Source organism: Lepidochelys kempii, chromosome 9 (assembly GCF_965140285.1).
Source record: "Lepidochelys kempii isolate rLepKem1 chromosome 9, rLepKem1.hap1, whole genome shotgun sequence".
Lineage (NCBI taxonomy): Eukaryota > Metazoa > Chordata > Testudines > Cheloniidae > Lepidochelys > Lepidochelys kempii.
This window is the reverse complement of record NC_136388.1, coordinates 75,335,306-75,346,330: the sequence shown is the minus strand read 5'-3', so window position 1 is coordinate 75,346,330 and position 11,025 is coordinate 75,335,306. Positions and strand designations below refer to the sequence as shown.

The window sequence follows — 11,025 nt, the reverse complement described above, 5'->3', positions numbered from 1 at the left end:
GGGTGAGATTCTGTGGCCTGCATTGTGCAGGAGGTCAGACTAGATGATCATAATGGTCCCTTCTGACCTTAATATCTATGAGTCTATGAGCCACAGTACATAGAAATGGGTTACTGCTCAGTGTCATTTGTAAAGACAAAATTTTGTGCTTAAAATTATGACCCCATAAAGTTTTTTAGAATTACACACAAAGCAATTAACTCTGATAGTTTATTGATATCTCATTTACAACAAGCTCACACCAATAGTCTTCAGGTATCTCAAGAAGCTTTCCAGTCCATGTTCAGGGTTTATTTAATCCACTTTGCAGACAGATTAGTTTATGTAGGATCTATATAACTATATATTGAGAGGCTGCAGGGATTTCTAGAGAGTGTCCTTGTAGAATAAATGCAGAAGTTCCCCGTAGTGCTTGCAGGCAATTTCATTAGGCATTCAGTGCAGCTCAGCAGACAGCATTTCTTACTGCCCTGACATTCTCACTTTGCTTGACAGATCAGTCCTTTCTTCTTTCTGCTGCTGATAAAGGCTATAATGGGGGCAATTAAACAAAATGCTTATTAAAGACAGGCACTTTCATTACTTGATATTTTCAAGCCAAGTTACTACTGTATCTTCCATGACTAGAGATGCTGGATGCCCATATTGAGTGTGCCTTTTTATTGTTTGCTGTCACTGCCAGAGAGGATTCCCTTTCATAATTGCCAGTAAAATACTCTTGTAATTCTCATTTCTATTTTGAGAAGGGAGAGAGAGCAACTCATTTACTTATAGGCGAGAAGCAAGGGAAATTCCTTGTCCAGCCCAAACTCTGTTACTAGCCTTTAAACTTGGCTGCCTCTTCATGATGTCCTCTTCTTTCTTCCCTTCTCTATTGGAATTCCTCAGGCTCTGTCCTTTTCTCCCACTACTCTCTTCTCCGTTCTCGTGATCTGATGCTACCTCTTCACTGAAGAGTCTCAAAACTACCTCTCCTGCTCTCCTTCACTTCAGGCCCACCTCACTTCAAGTCTCTCTATCTTCTCAGATGAAATGTCAAAAGCTGTGCTTCTCATCCTTCCCTCCTTTTCACCACTGACAACAGTGCTCTCCTACCAATCACTTGCAGTCTTCATGCACCCTCACAGTTAATCTTTAACTCTTTCCTTCTTTTGTCATATCTAGGCTCCCACCAAATCAAATTGCTTCTCTCGCTATACCATTTGTATCTGCTCCTTCTTCTCCATCCCACCACTTCCATTTTGCCTTGTGTAGGCTATTCTAGTCTGTTTTTAGGCTTTCCTACCTTTCCCTTCTCAACTGTGCAATCTAGTCAATATTCAGCAGCTATAACAATCTATGTATGACATGCTTTCTGCCATGTTATTGTCCCCCTGTAACCTCCCACCCTCTCCCACATGAACTTATCCTACCTTTTGCCTTGAATCTCTTCAATGCCTTTTTGTCAGTGTGGGTTGACTTAAACCACCGATTTTAATCAAAATTTAAATCAGCAAGCAGTAAACCTTGATTTAAGTAATTGATTTTAGTTTTGCACTTGCACTTTTTTAGTTATTTTCCTAAAGAAAGGTTGATTCTCACTGGTTGGTAGGTATTGAAACATGTTGAGTTGCAACTAAATAGACCCTTTATGCTAAATTTGGCACTTCTTCTTGCTAACCAGGAGGATACCTTATATCTATACATATTTATTTTATCAATTATATAGCTTACCATTTTAATTGATGTTGATTAATATTTCACTTGTGATTTGTGTAAAGCTCTATCTGGATGGAAATTCAAATTCAATTAAAATGTACAAAAACAGCATTTACTTTAATTTAATACCTTAAATATATTGGATACATATAAAAAAAGTTCATCAAAACATGTTTTGCATTTTAAAATGATTTATTAAACAAACAAGTATTATCTGATTGGTTCTGGTCACCATGGCCTTCAAGACTTTAGAACTAGTAGATCATCCTATCACCTAGGTTTAATTCATAGACTAGAAGAGGAAAACAAATTTTCTGCTTCTTGAACTCCCAACTGGTTTCTTAATTTTGAATGAACTAGTAATGGAACTAAATTATTTGAATAAACTGAAATGAAGAAAATATTCTCTGTGTACTCACAGAAGAGGCTACTGCTTTCAAAAGCTGGTTACTGGGTAATAGAAACTTTACGTTGACTAAAAGTAAATGTGTGAGAAAACAGTAAGTTCCATATTGCAGTTAATAAGCTCACCTGGGAAAACAAAAGAAGTATAAACTAGATGGTTGTTAGTAGTCTTTCAGATGAACTCAAACTTCCTGAATCAATTCAAATGAGACTCAGTTTAGGCTGGAACTACGCTACAACGTTTGGTTTACTGATTTTCAGTTAATTTATTTTCAGTTAAATGAATTAATGTTAATTCATTGCCCAAAATTTTCAAAGTTGGGTGCTTAATGTTGTTCACTCGCCATAAATTTATCTTTCAGTGTCCTAACAAATGCAGCCTGACTTTCAGTAATGCTGAGCATACTCAGGTCTCACTGACAGTAAGCAGAAACTGTGATTGTACTGAGAGAAAGTGGAGGTCACCTTAAAAATTTGCCAATAGCCCTATATTACCAAATAGGCCTAGTTTAGTAGGGAATATCCAGATAATAGCAGAATTACCGCAATATTTACACTATCAAAGGCAAAACTGGAAAGTTTTGGAGGATGATCACTGTCTTTTAGCAGATGCTTTGCAATGTGAATGGATGGTAATCTTGAACGAGCCCTTTGCACATCTGTACTTTCAAAACATTCTATCCTGTAAGATTTCACCAACACATTTGATAATCTAGTGTGTTACAGTTTGCAAGAGTGACTGACAACCAGATTGGTGTCAAATCAGGGATCCATCAGCTGGAGATTTTGAAGTTGACAGAGCCTGAAAATTTACAACTTTCTCCTTAGGTTTCCATAACTTACATTCCAACCACTGAAGGGAAACCTAGAGCCAAAGAGAATTGATGGAATCAGAGCTCAGATATGACATTCCTGAAACTTTAAATTGCTCTTTTATACACATGTGGCAGAGAAGAATGATCAGTGTGTACTTGTAAACAGGTCTGTTACGTGACCCTTGGTGAGCCTGGACAAGCTGTATGTAAAACTGCCCATTTCCTTGGCTTAGTGCTACTTTGTGGTATGTGTTAAGAGGTTTCATTTAGCATTATTTTCTTTAACTCAATGGACTAATGATATTGTAACTTTCCTGAAATAACTAATATTTGCTGCCAGTCCTAAGCCCCATGTGGGTGCTCTTTCAGTAGAACATCAAAGACAGTCTGTGGGTCATCATAAGTCATGTATTTAGGTTCTGACTTAGCAACGTACTTAATTGTATACATGAGCAGTTCTGCTGGCTTCAACAGGACAGCTCACATGCTTATAATCAGGTATGTGCTTAAGTATCGTGCTGAATTAGGAGCCTTGATGAATTACTTTATATGTTTTTTTCAGTTGCGGATCATGATCATGAGACCCTGTCAATCATGTATGCGCACAGTTTCTGGTCGGCACAATGCAGTATATTGTATGTATAATATACAGATTCCTCTCTTACATCCTAAGGAAATGAGGATGAATTTATATAGTTTAAGGAAACTAGGCAGAAACTCAGACCTGTTTGCTTATTACTACACAGTGATTAGTTTACTAGTGACAGAATGAGGGAGAATTTGAAAACTGACCTCACAGCTGAGTGAAATTCAGTGGTACTTTTTCAAAGGGGGCCTTGTGAATACTGTATTTAGATTCCATATATATATGTTAGCACCACCACCGACCCCAAGTTTAATTTGAATTTAAGACACAAACTCCAAACCCCCAAGTGAAATTCATTGAAAACCACCAGCTTTCTCCTGGTTTGATGTTGACACTGCGTGAGAAAGCAATTTTTGCATGATTTCAATGCAAAAATAAAAAATCAGATCAGGGTTCACAAAAAACTCAGCTCAAATCCTCTGAAGAGATAATCAGGTTGCACTGGAGGTGGAAAGGGCTGGCAAACTCCGCTGTGCTTCCAGCATATAGAGGCAAATCCATAGCCTACAGGAAAAATACCATTTTTATCACTAAGAAAGGGGAGATAAAGACAGAGTGCATCTGCTTAATTGATAAAATAGAGACTCAGGAATAATGTTATTTCAGTCTTTGTTTATACTGTTACTCCTTTGATTTAGCAAGGTATTGAAACACATACTTAACTTTTCAAGGATGTGAAAATTCCCATTCACTTAGATGGGGACTACTCACATGGTTGAAGTTAGGATTGTGTTTTAAGTGCATTGTGGAACAGGGGCTTTAATTTGTATTAGATTAGGTGATGTTACTTTGTCTTGTGTTGCGCTTCATCATAAATACCCAAATGAGCATTTTAAAGCCAGTTATATGGCAGATATACAATACATTAACTGCAATATGAGTTGCAAGTTCAGAAACTTCAGATTCTTTGCTGAAACCATCATTATGCCTCTGGGCTCCTTAATCCTAATAAGTAAAGGAATAGCACAGGAGACCGGGGTATAGTTTTGAAAAGGATAGGTGGGGAAATAGAACAGAAGCAAACTACCCAAACAAGCTTGTAAATAAATAAGCAAAAACAAAACAAAACCCCCAAACATATTCATAATCACAGAATTCTGGCTAGCCAGAACCACAACAGTTTCTTTGTTTTGACTTCTTGTTTGTTTCAACTCCTTAAGACTGACATAATATGTATTGGATTCCAGAGCAAAAGCTGAGAAAATAATGTGAATGTACTTTGAAATTATAATGGAGATTTAAACTTGTGTAACACTGAGGAGTTTACATTTCATTGGTGACAACTCATGCCAAGAGCTGAACTGAATTCCACCAATCTCAAGCTATTATAATACTGGACATTAAAAGCACATTTGCAACAAACACTATGCCCGGTTCCTGAAAAACTGAAATGAACAAAACGTCTTTTGAATTTTGAGAGAGCAAGTGAGGTGAAGCTGCTTCAAAAATGTTCTATGCTTCAAATCAAATATGGAAATTCTAAGAAATCCATTAGCTGTTTACATCTAAAACTCATCCTTCAACACTTTGCCCCACAATGTACAGTGTTGTCAATTTTTGTCTTATTTACCTCCTGCTAATAGCTGGGCTCAGTTCCAAGAAAGTTAAGATAATTGTAGAGAGATGCAGATCTAACATATTTTCAAGCTTGACAGCCAATAGTTCTGAGCATTTAATTCCCGAAAGAATCTCTAAATCCTGCTTTTGTAATTCATCCAGGAAAGTACATGAGAGTCAAACAGTATCTGTGCAGCCCAACTAAAATGTTATTGTTTGATCCAAATGGTATCATTCTTGGCAGATTTGTAGGGACTGATCCTATGTGACACTGGTATTTTAATGTGAAGCTGAGAGCTTAACAGTTCTTGATACATTAGCATCTGTACCCTAACCCTAGGCATTCTGTCCTCAGCAGCACATTTTAGGTAAAGGTTCATTTAATTTATCCCTTGTTAAAATTTAAACAGCTATGCCAAATTCCACCAGACTTGGCATGTATGACATGAGTGATGGCTCTGCTAAACTTTAAGTCAGAAGCATCAGTTTTGAAATGTATCATCTTTATGTATTTGCCCCTGAGCAACAGATCTAGTAAAAAAAAAGGCCTTTCATATACTCAAGTCTGAAATTTAAACAACTGAACACAATTCTAAAAAAATTAGGTTTTTTAATGCATAAATTTGATACAAGGTTTGTGCGCAAAGCAGAAAACTTGAAGGATCATGGCAGGGTAAGAGACTAGAAATCTTTTTTCTTCCCTTTAAAAAGATAGAAACATACATACTCAAAATGTTACTTCAGTTATTCCCTGCTCAAATTTAAAACACAAAGCTTAGAGCCAGATCTTCAGCTGATAGAAATCATTGTCACTTTGCTGAAGTTTTCCTACTACATGTCATCGTTTTTCAAATGAATCAGTAATTGCTAACATAGGGTTTTAATTTAAATTCAGTAGGTTTTATCTTACCTGACATAACATATTGGCAACTGGAATTTTTGGCTGGTATTTTTCTCAGTTCAAGATCATAATCTGTATTCATTTTGCCTCATCTACCCCTTGTAAAATGTTAGTGTCTAGAGAGACTGGACCTGTTTCTTCCATGCTGACAATGCTCTACATATGTCTGAAATATCTGGGCATTGTTTTTATTTTATTCAGCAACAGAGTGATATAAAGTCTCCCTTAAGGGAACATCAGACCTTGAGTTCCACCGATATCGCTCTTCACCTATTTTGTGTATGAAATGTTTTCTATGATTTTTATTAACACTGAAGCCCATTGGGAGGACAGGATAACTTGGGGGTTATTGATGAGATATAGAGTCCTCTACCTCTTTGTCACTGGTATGAACCTAGGCCAGGTCAGGAGTGCCTGAAAGTTATCACCCAACAAAAGGTTAGAGGCTTTTTTCAAATGAGTTGGTGGTCTCAGTCCAGTTCTTACTGGATACGTCCCCCTAACATGGAATCCCCCGGTACAATTTAGATTAGTTGACACTTTCAGAAGGTGCATAGGAAACGAGCAACCTTCTGACACTGAGAGTGGCCTATTAAGAACAGAGTTCACACTGAGAGATGCATTTGCTGAACAAGATGAGGTAAGCTTAAAGCTGTCACTGCATAAGTATGTTTAGAGACTAAATAGGGACTTTCAGGCTCTCGGATTGTCAGTTTATAGCACTTTCTGATAGTGTTAACACCTCTTACAGTATTTTAAGGAAGACCCCTCAATGTGGTTCGTTTTGAGCCTTTTACTCAATTGTCTGACTGCTCTTGAATGTTACAAGTACATCTAGATAGATGCTGATGGATTTGTCTGGTTCTCCTTGATGTACTGTTCCTTCCAATGCAATGTTCATGGACAGAAACAGCTCAGCAGGGCAGATATGGTAGGACCATCAACAAGAGGTTACCATAACAATCACCTTATTTTAAAACAATCCCAACAATCAGCCTCATTAGTTTCACTTTCTTCTGATAGATTGAAAACATTTGGATCCTGATTTTCAAAAGACCCATCACTTACCCTCTGGTTTTGTGACTACTGTTTTGCACCAGTCTGCAAACAATGGCAAGTGCATTTTATATCACCTGAATACCTAAGTACTTGATTTACTAGCACAGTTGGCTAGTTGTGCATCTAAATGGTATAAAACTGCTTCATTACACCAATTGCTGAAGGAGCAAAAATGTGGTGCCAAATCAGAGGATCGAATCTGCACATGTGTTTGCAGGATCAAGACCCTTAGAGAACACTCAAGACTCTCAGGCAAGTTAATAGGAGTTTTGCCTTAATAAGGATGGCTCTTTTGACTAGAGTAATTACTAATTCATACTCTTAGCCTTGGTCTTCACTGGAGGGGAGTTGATGTAAGGTAGGCAACTTCAGCTACGAGGCATTTCTGTTCCATCTAAGAGACTTCTCTAACTTTCCTGAACACCATCTGATCAATCTTTATACTCTGCTCTGTGAGGAACATTGCCTCACTTGCACAGTTCGTTTAAAGACCTCTCAGAGTTGTAGCTGTTACGTTCTGGGAGTGCAAGGACTCCTTGCTGCTACTAACTCCCTACTTCTAAAGGGCCAGGAAGGGTAGGGAAGAGGCAAGAATGAAGCAGTGGGCATGCCCAGTGCTTCTGCTGAGGTAGTGTGGTACCACAACCCTCTCTTATTATGGTGCAATTGAGCTCATAGTGCTCTCTATTTTCAAAGCATGGCATACATATTAAAGAATATACGTACCCTTCAGATTTGTCACCCTTCCTCTTGGTTGTACTATTTGCAGTTTTGTAATTTTTCCAGACTCCTTGCACTTTGTCCCCCCATCCTGCAAACAGTGGAGTCAACAGACGTGCATGTCTGCACAAAGCTAAGCATGTTCACTTCCAAAGTGTAGTACAGATTATGCTTTAACTGTGGCATGGCTACACTTTAAGGGTTTTGTGCCATGTATATGTAGAGCATTTCAATGCACACAACCCCCAGTTAGTGTGTACCAACCCCTCCTGTGCAGACAAGGTCTAAGTATTGCAAAGTGTGATGGTATCTAAGTGTCTGTTCTATATTATATCAGATTCTGTTCTATGTTATACCACAGGAAATCTAGAACAACTTTATTGACATCAATATCTTGATTTAACCAAGCCTGCTGCTGAAAAATTTGGAACTTTGCGTGTTCACATATCACAATGATGAGTGTCCTATAAGTTCCTAGGCCTGGGTGCATTATGGTAAGGCAGGGGAGTCTAAATTTTTCTGCCAGAACACAGTAGGATGGCTCAGGGAATGAATGGGCTCAGAAATATTCCTAACTCATTCCTAAAGGAGCAACATGCTCCCCTCTCTTAGTATCTCCAGTTGACCACAGTATATGCATGGGTGGTTGGGCACCTGATCCAGATAGCAGACCCTTCGGTCATAATGCACTTGCCTAGGCTGTAGTGGGTTCTTCCTAAGCACTAGGTTTGAAATCCTATCTTGCCAATACATGGAGAGAGGAAACTTCCTGTCGTCTTCCCTCACAAGAACCCTTAGGCAGCAGAATTTTGCTTTGAACGTATCTTGAAGACAAGCTGTAGAGAAAGCTAACCAGTGCCACGTGGAATGAACCATCATGGTCTTTAGTAAATCAAAAGTGGGATAATAGTGTATATTGTGAAACTTCACTTCTCCCTAGAACTTTATTTACTGTCTTACTGCTGATCTAAGAGATTTGTGTCCTTCTACAGGTGTTGTCTGAACAGTTTCATTATCTGTTTATTTATAACTAAGGGGCAAAAGAATGGCAGTTTGCTCAGTGTGTAGATTATTTCTGAGATTATTGCCAGTTTGAATGGTTTGATTCTGATAGCCACCAAATAGTTTATGGGGTTTTCACTAGGCAGCATTGGCTTTGTTTGTTCATAATACAGGTTTAGTTAGCAGTGAGTGTGTCCATGATATTTTGATAGATAATTAACTCTGACACCCTGAATCTCCTGAAGTTTGCACTTTTTTTTCACCTTTGCAAATCCACCAACTTCAGTAGAGTTACTCCAGATTTACACTGATGCAGATCAGAAGAGAATCAAATCCCAAGTATTATAGAGTTGGGGTTTTTTAGATGTCTGTGGCACAATAAGCAGAACTGGATCAAGCAGAAGATATGGGCAAAGATAACGGAATGGGTAGACTCCCAAATTTTTCCACTTGTAGAGGATTTTTGCTTGTGTCTGTTGGGCACTGGAGATTTTGCATTTCCAAGAGTAGTCTCCAAAGTTTAGAATCCAGCTTCTAAGCTTTTACTCTGTTAATTACATTTATGACATATTTGGCATATATCACGTATGAAAACAGCATGGTGATAGCATATTATCTGGTGTGAGAATAATGTGCAATGACCCTGTTCTAACTTGTGCATATTCCATTGCTTGATTAAAGTCAACGTGGCTACTGATGTGAGTGAGGAGAGAAGGATGTAGCTCATTTGTGTTATTACCACCCAAAATGTGGTATCATTCTGTTCTCAGTCTACCATAGTTAGTAGCAGGTCAAGGCATTCCAGTCACAGCCCTCTTACAACTGAACAACAGTGATATTTAGGCACTTTCAAATTTGATCTTTAAATTAAAGAAAGGAAAATAAATGCCTGACCATTTTTTTTGTGGTGAGTTTACATTAAATATGTAGTGTTGGCTCTGTAGCTGGTGTACATTGGAATAGCTCTGTTGAAGACAACGGATGTACACCAGCTGAGAATCTGGCACATAACCATCAACACTGACATTGTAGGTATCTTTCCATCCATATGTGATGGCCATTTAACCCATTCTGAGTGTGCTGTGGTCTTTTGCTTGAGGGTGAAGCAGCTGGACTGAACACATTTAAACAAATCTAGAATTCAGATCCAGATTATTATGTATTGCCAATATGTATATTGCAGACAAATGACACTTACAAAATATCTGTAGAGTTCAATGCTTTCTTGCACCAAAAATAAATTTCCTGAAACAACACATCTGAAATACCCTTACAGATGTTTCTCTGCATTACAAAAAAAAAAAAAAAAAGCCCCCTGAGCTAAAATGAAAATTGATTTTGAAAAAAAGCTGAAGGATATGAGTGGATCATCATAATTGGATCAACATGCTCCAAAAGCTTCAGGCTACTTCGACTTCATTTCTTAGCTGACAGCTTTCTTTTGGAATTCTTCAAACTAAACACAAATGGTTTGATTGCAATATGTGAAACATTTGACCATCATATCCTTGACAGTCTGCTGCAGGGGAGATTTGATAACCGTTGTCAAATTCATAACAGCCATTCTAATTCAAAGAACCAACAAAAAACATAGGAGCAGCTTCCACAAAAACAGAGATTTTATTAATGTCCAATGACACCATTTACAGGGAAAAAAGGGAAAAAACTAGTATCAGGTCTGTTAAAAACACTTGCAACTACAGAGAGAGATCTTATCAGGTATTAATTTGGTAAATACAAATGACTTAGAGATGTTAGCTTTCCAGTCACTATTGACATAAGTAGTAAAGCAATAATGAAAAAAGATAGTTAATACTCAGAATTTACTTCATAGAAATTATAGTGTATGTATTTTAAAATGGATTAGTCTTCCAAAAACATTTTTTAATCTGTAACATTAATGTGTCTGTTCAGGGGAATAATAGGGATTGTGGTAGATAAGGATTCCCCTGCCTTGCATAGCTCCAGTGGGGCTACCAAGATCACAGCTCCAGGCACTCTGAGATGTGCAGTTTCTGTGCAGCAGCTGCACACTCCCCCCACTGCAAATGGGTAGGGAGGTTCAAGGGGTAGGCAGATCCATGACACCAGGTCACAGTGAAGCTGGCTGGCTGAGTGGGGAAGAGTATGTTCCATTCCATACAGTGGATGTTGTAAGTTAGTCCCTCCCCAGTGGAATCCAGGAGGAATTGTTCTTCTGAGCAGTATCTCTGAGGCACAAT

General features: G+C 38.1%; 1 long non-coding RNA gene across 2 annotated transcripts in view; it reads right to left on the bottom strand.

Moving 5' to 3' along the window:
• Positions 1-225: 225 nt before the first annotated feature.
• The window catches only part of LOC144930839 (uncharacterized), a 356,516-nt gene continuing 345,716 nt past the window's right edge, over positions 226-11,025 (bottom strand). For both annotated transcript variants that reach the window (XR_013636266.1, XR_013636269.1), the window contains one exon: positions 226-529. This is a non-coding gene — a long non-coding RNA (uncharacterized LOC144930839). The remainder of the gene's footprint in view (positions 530-11,025) is intronic.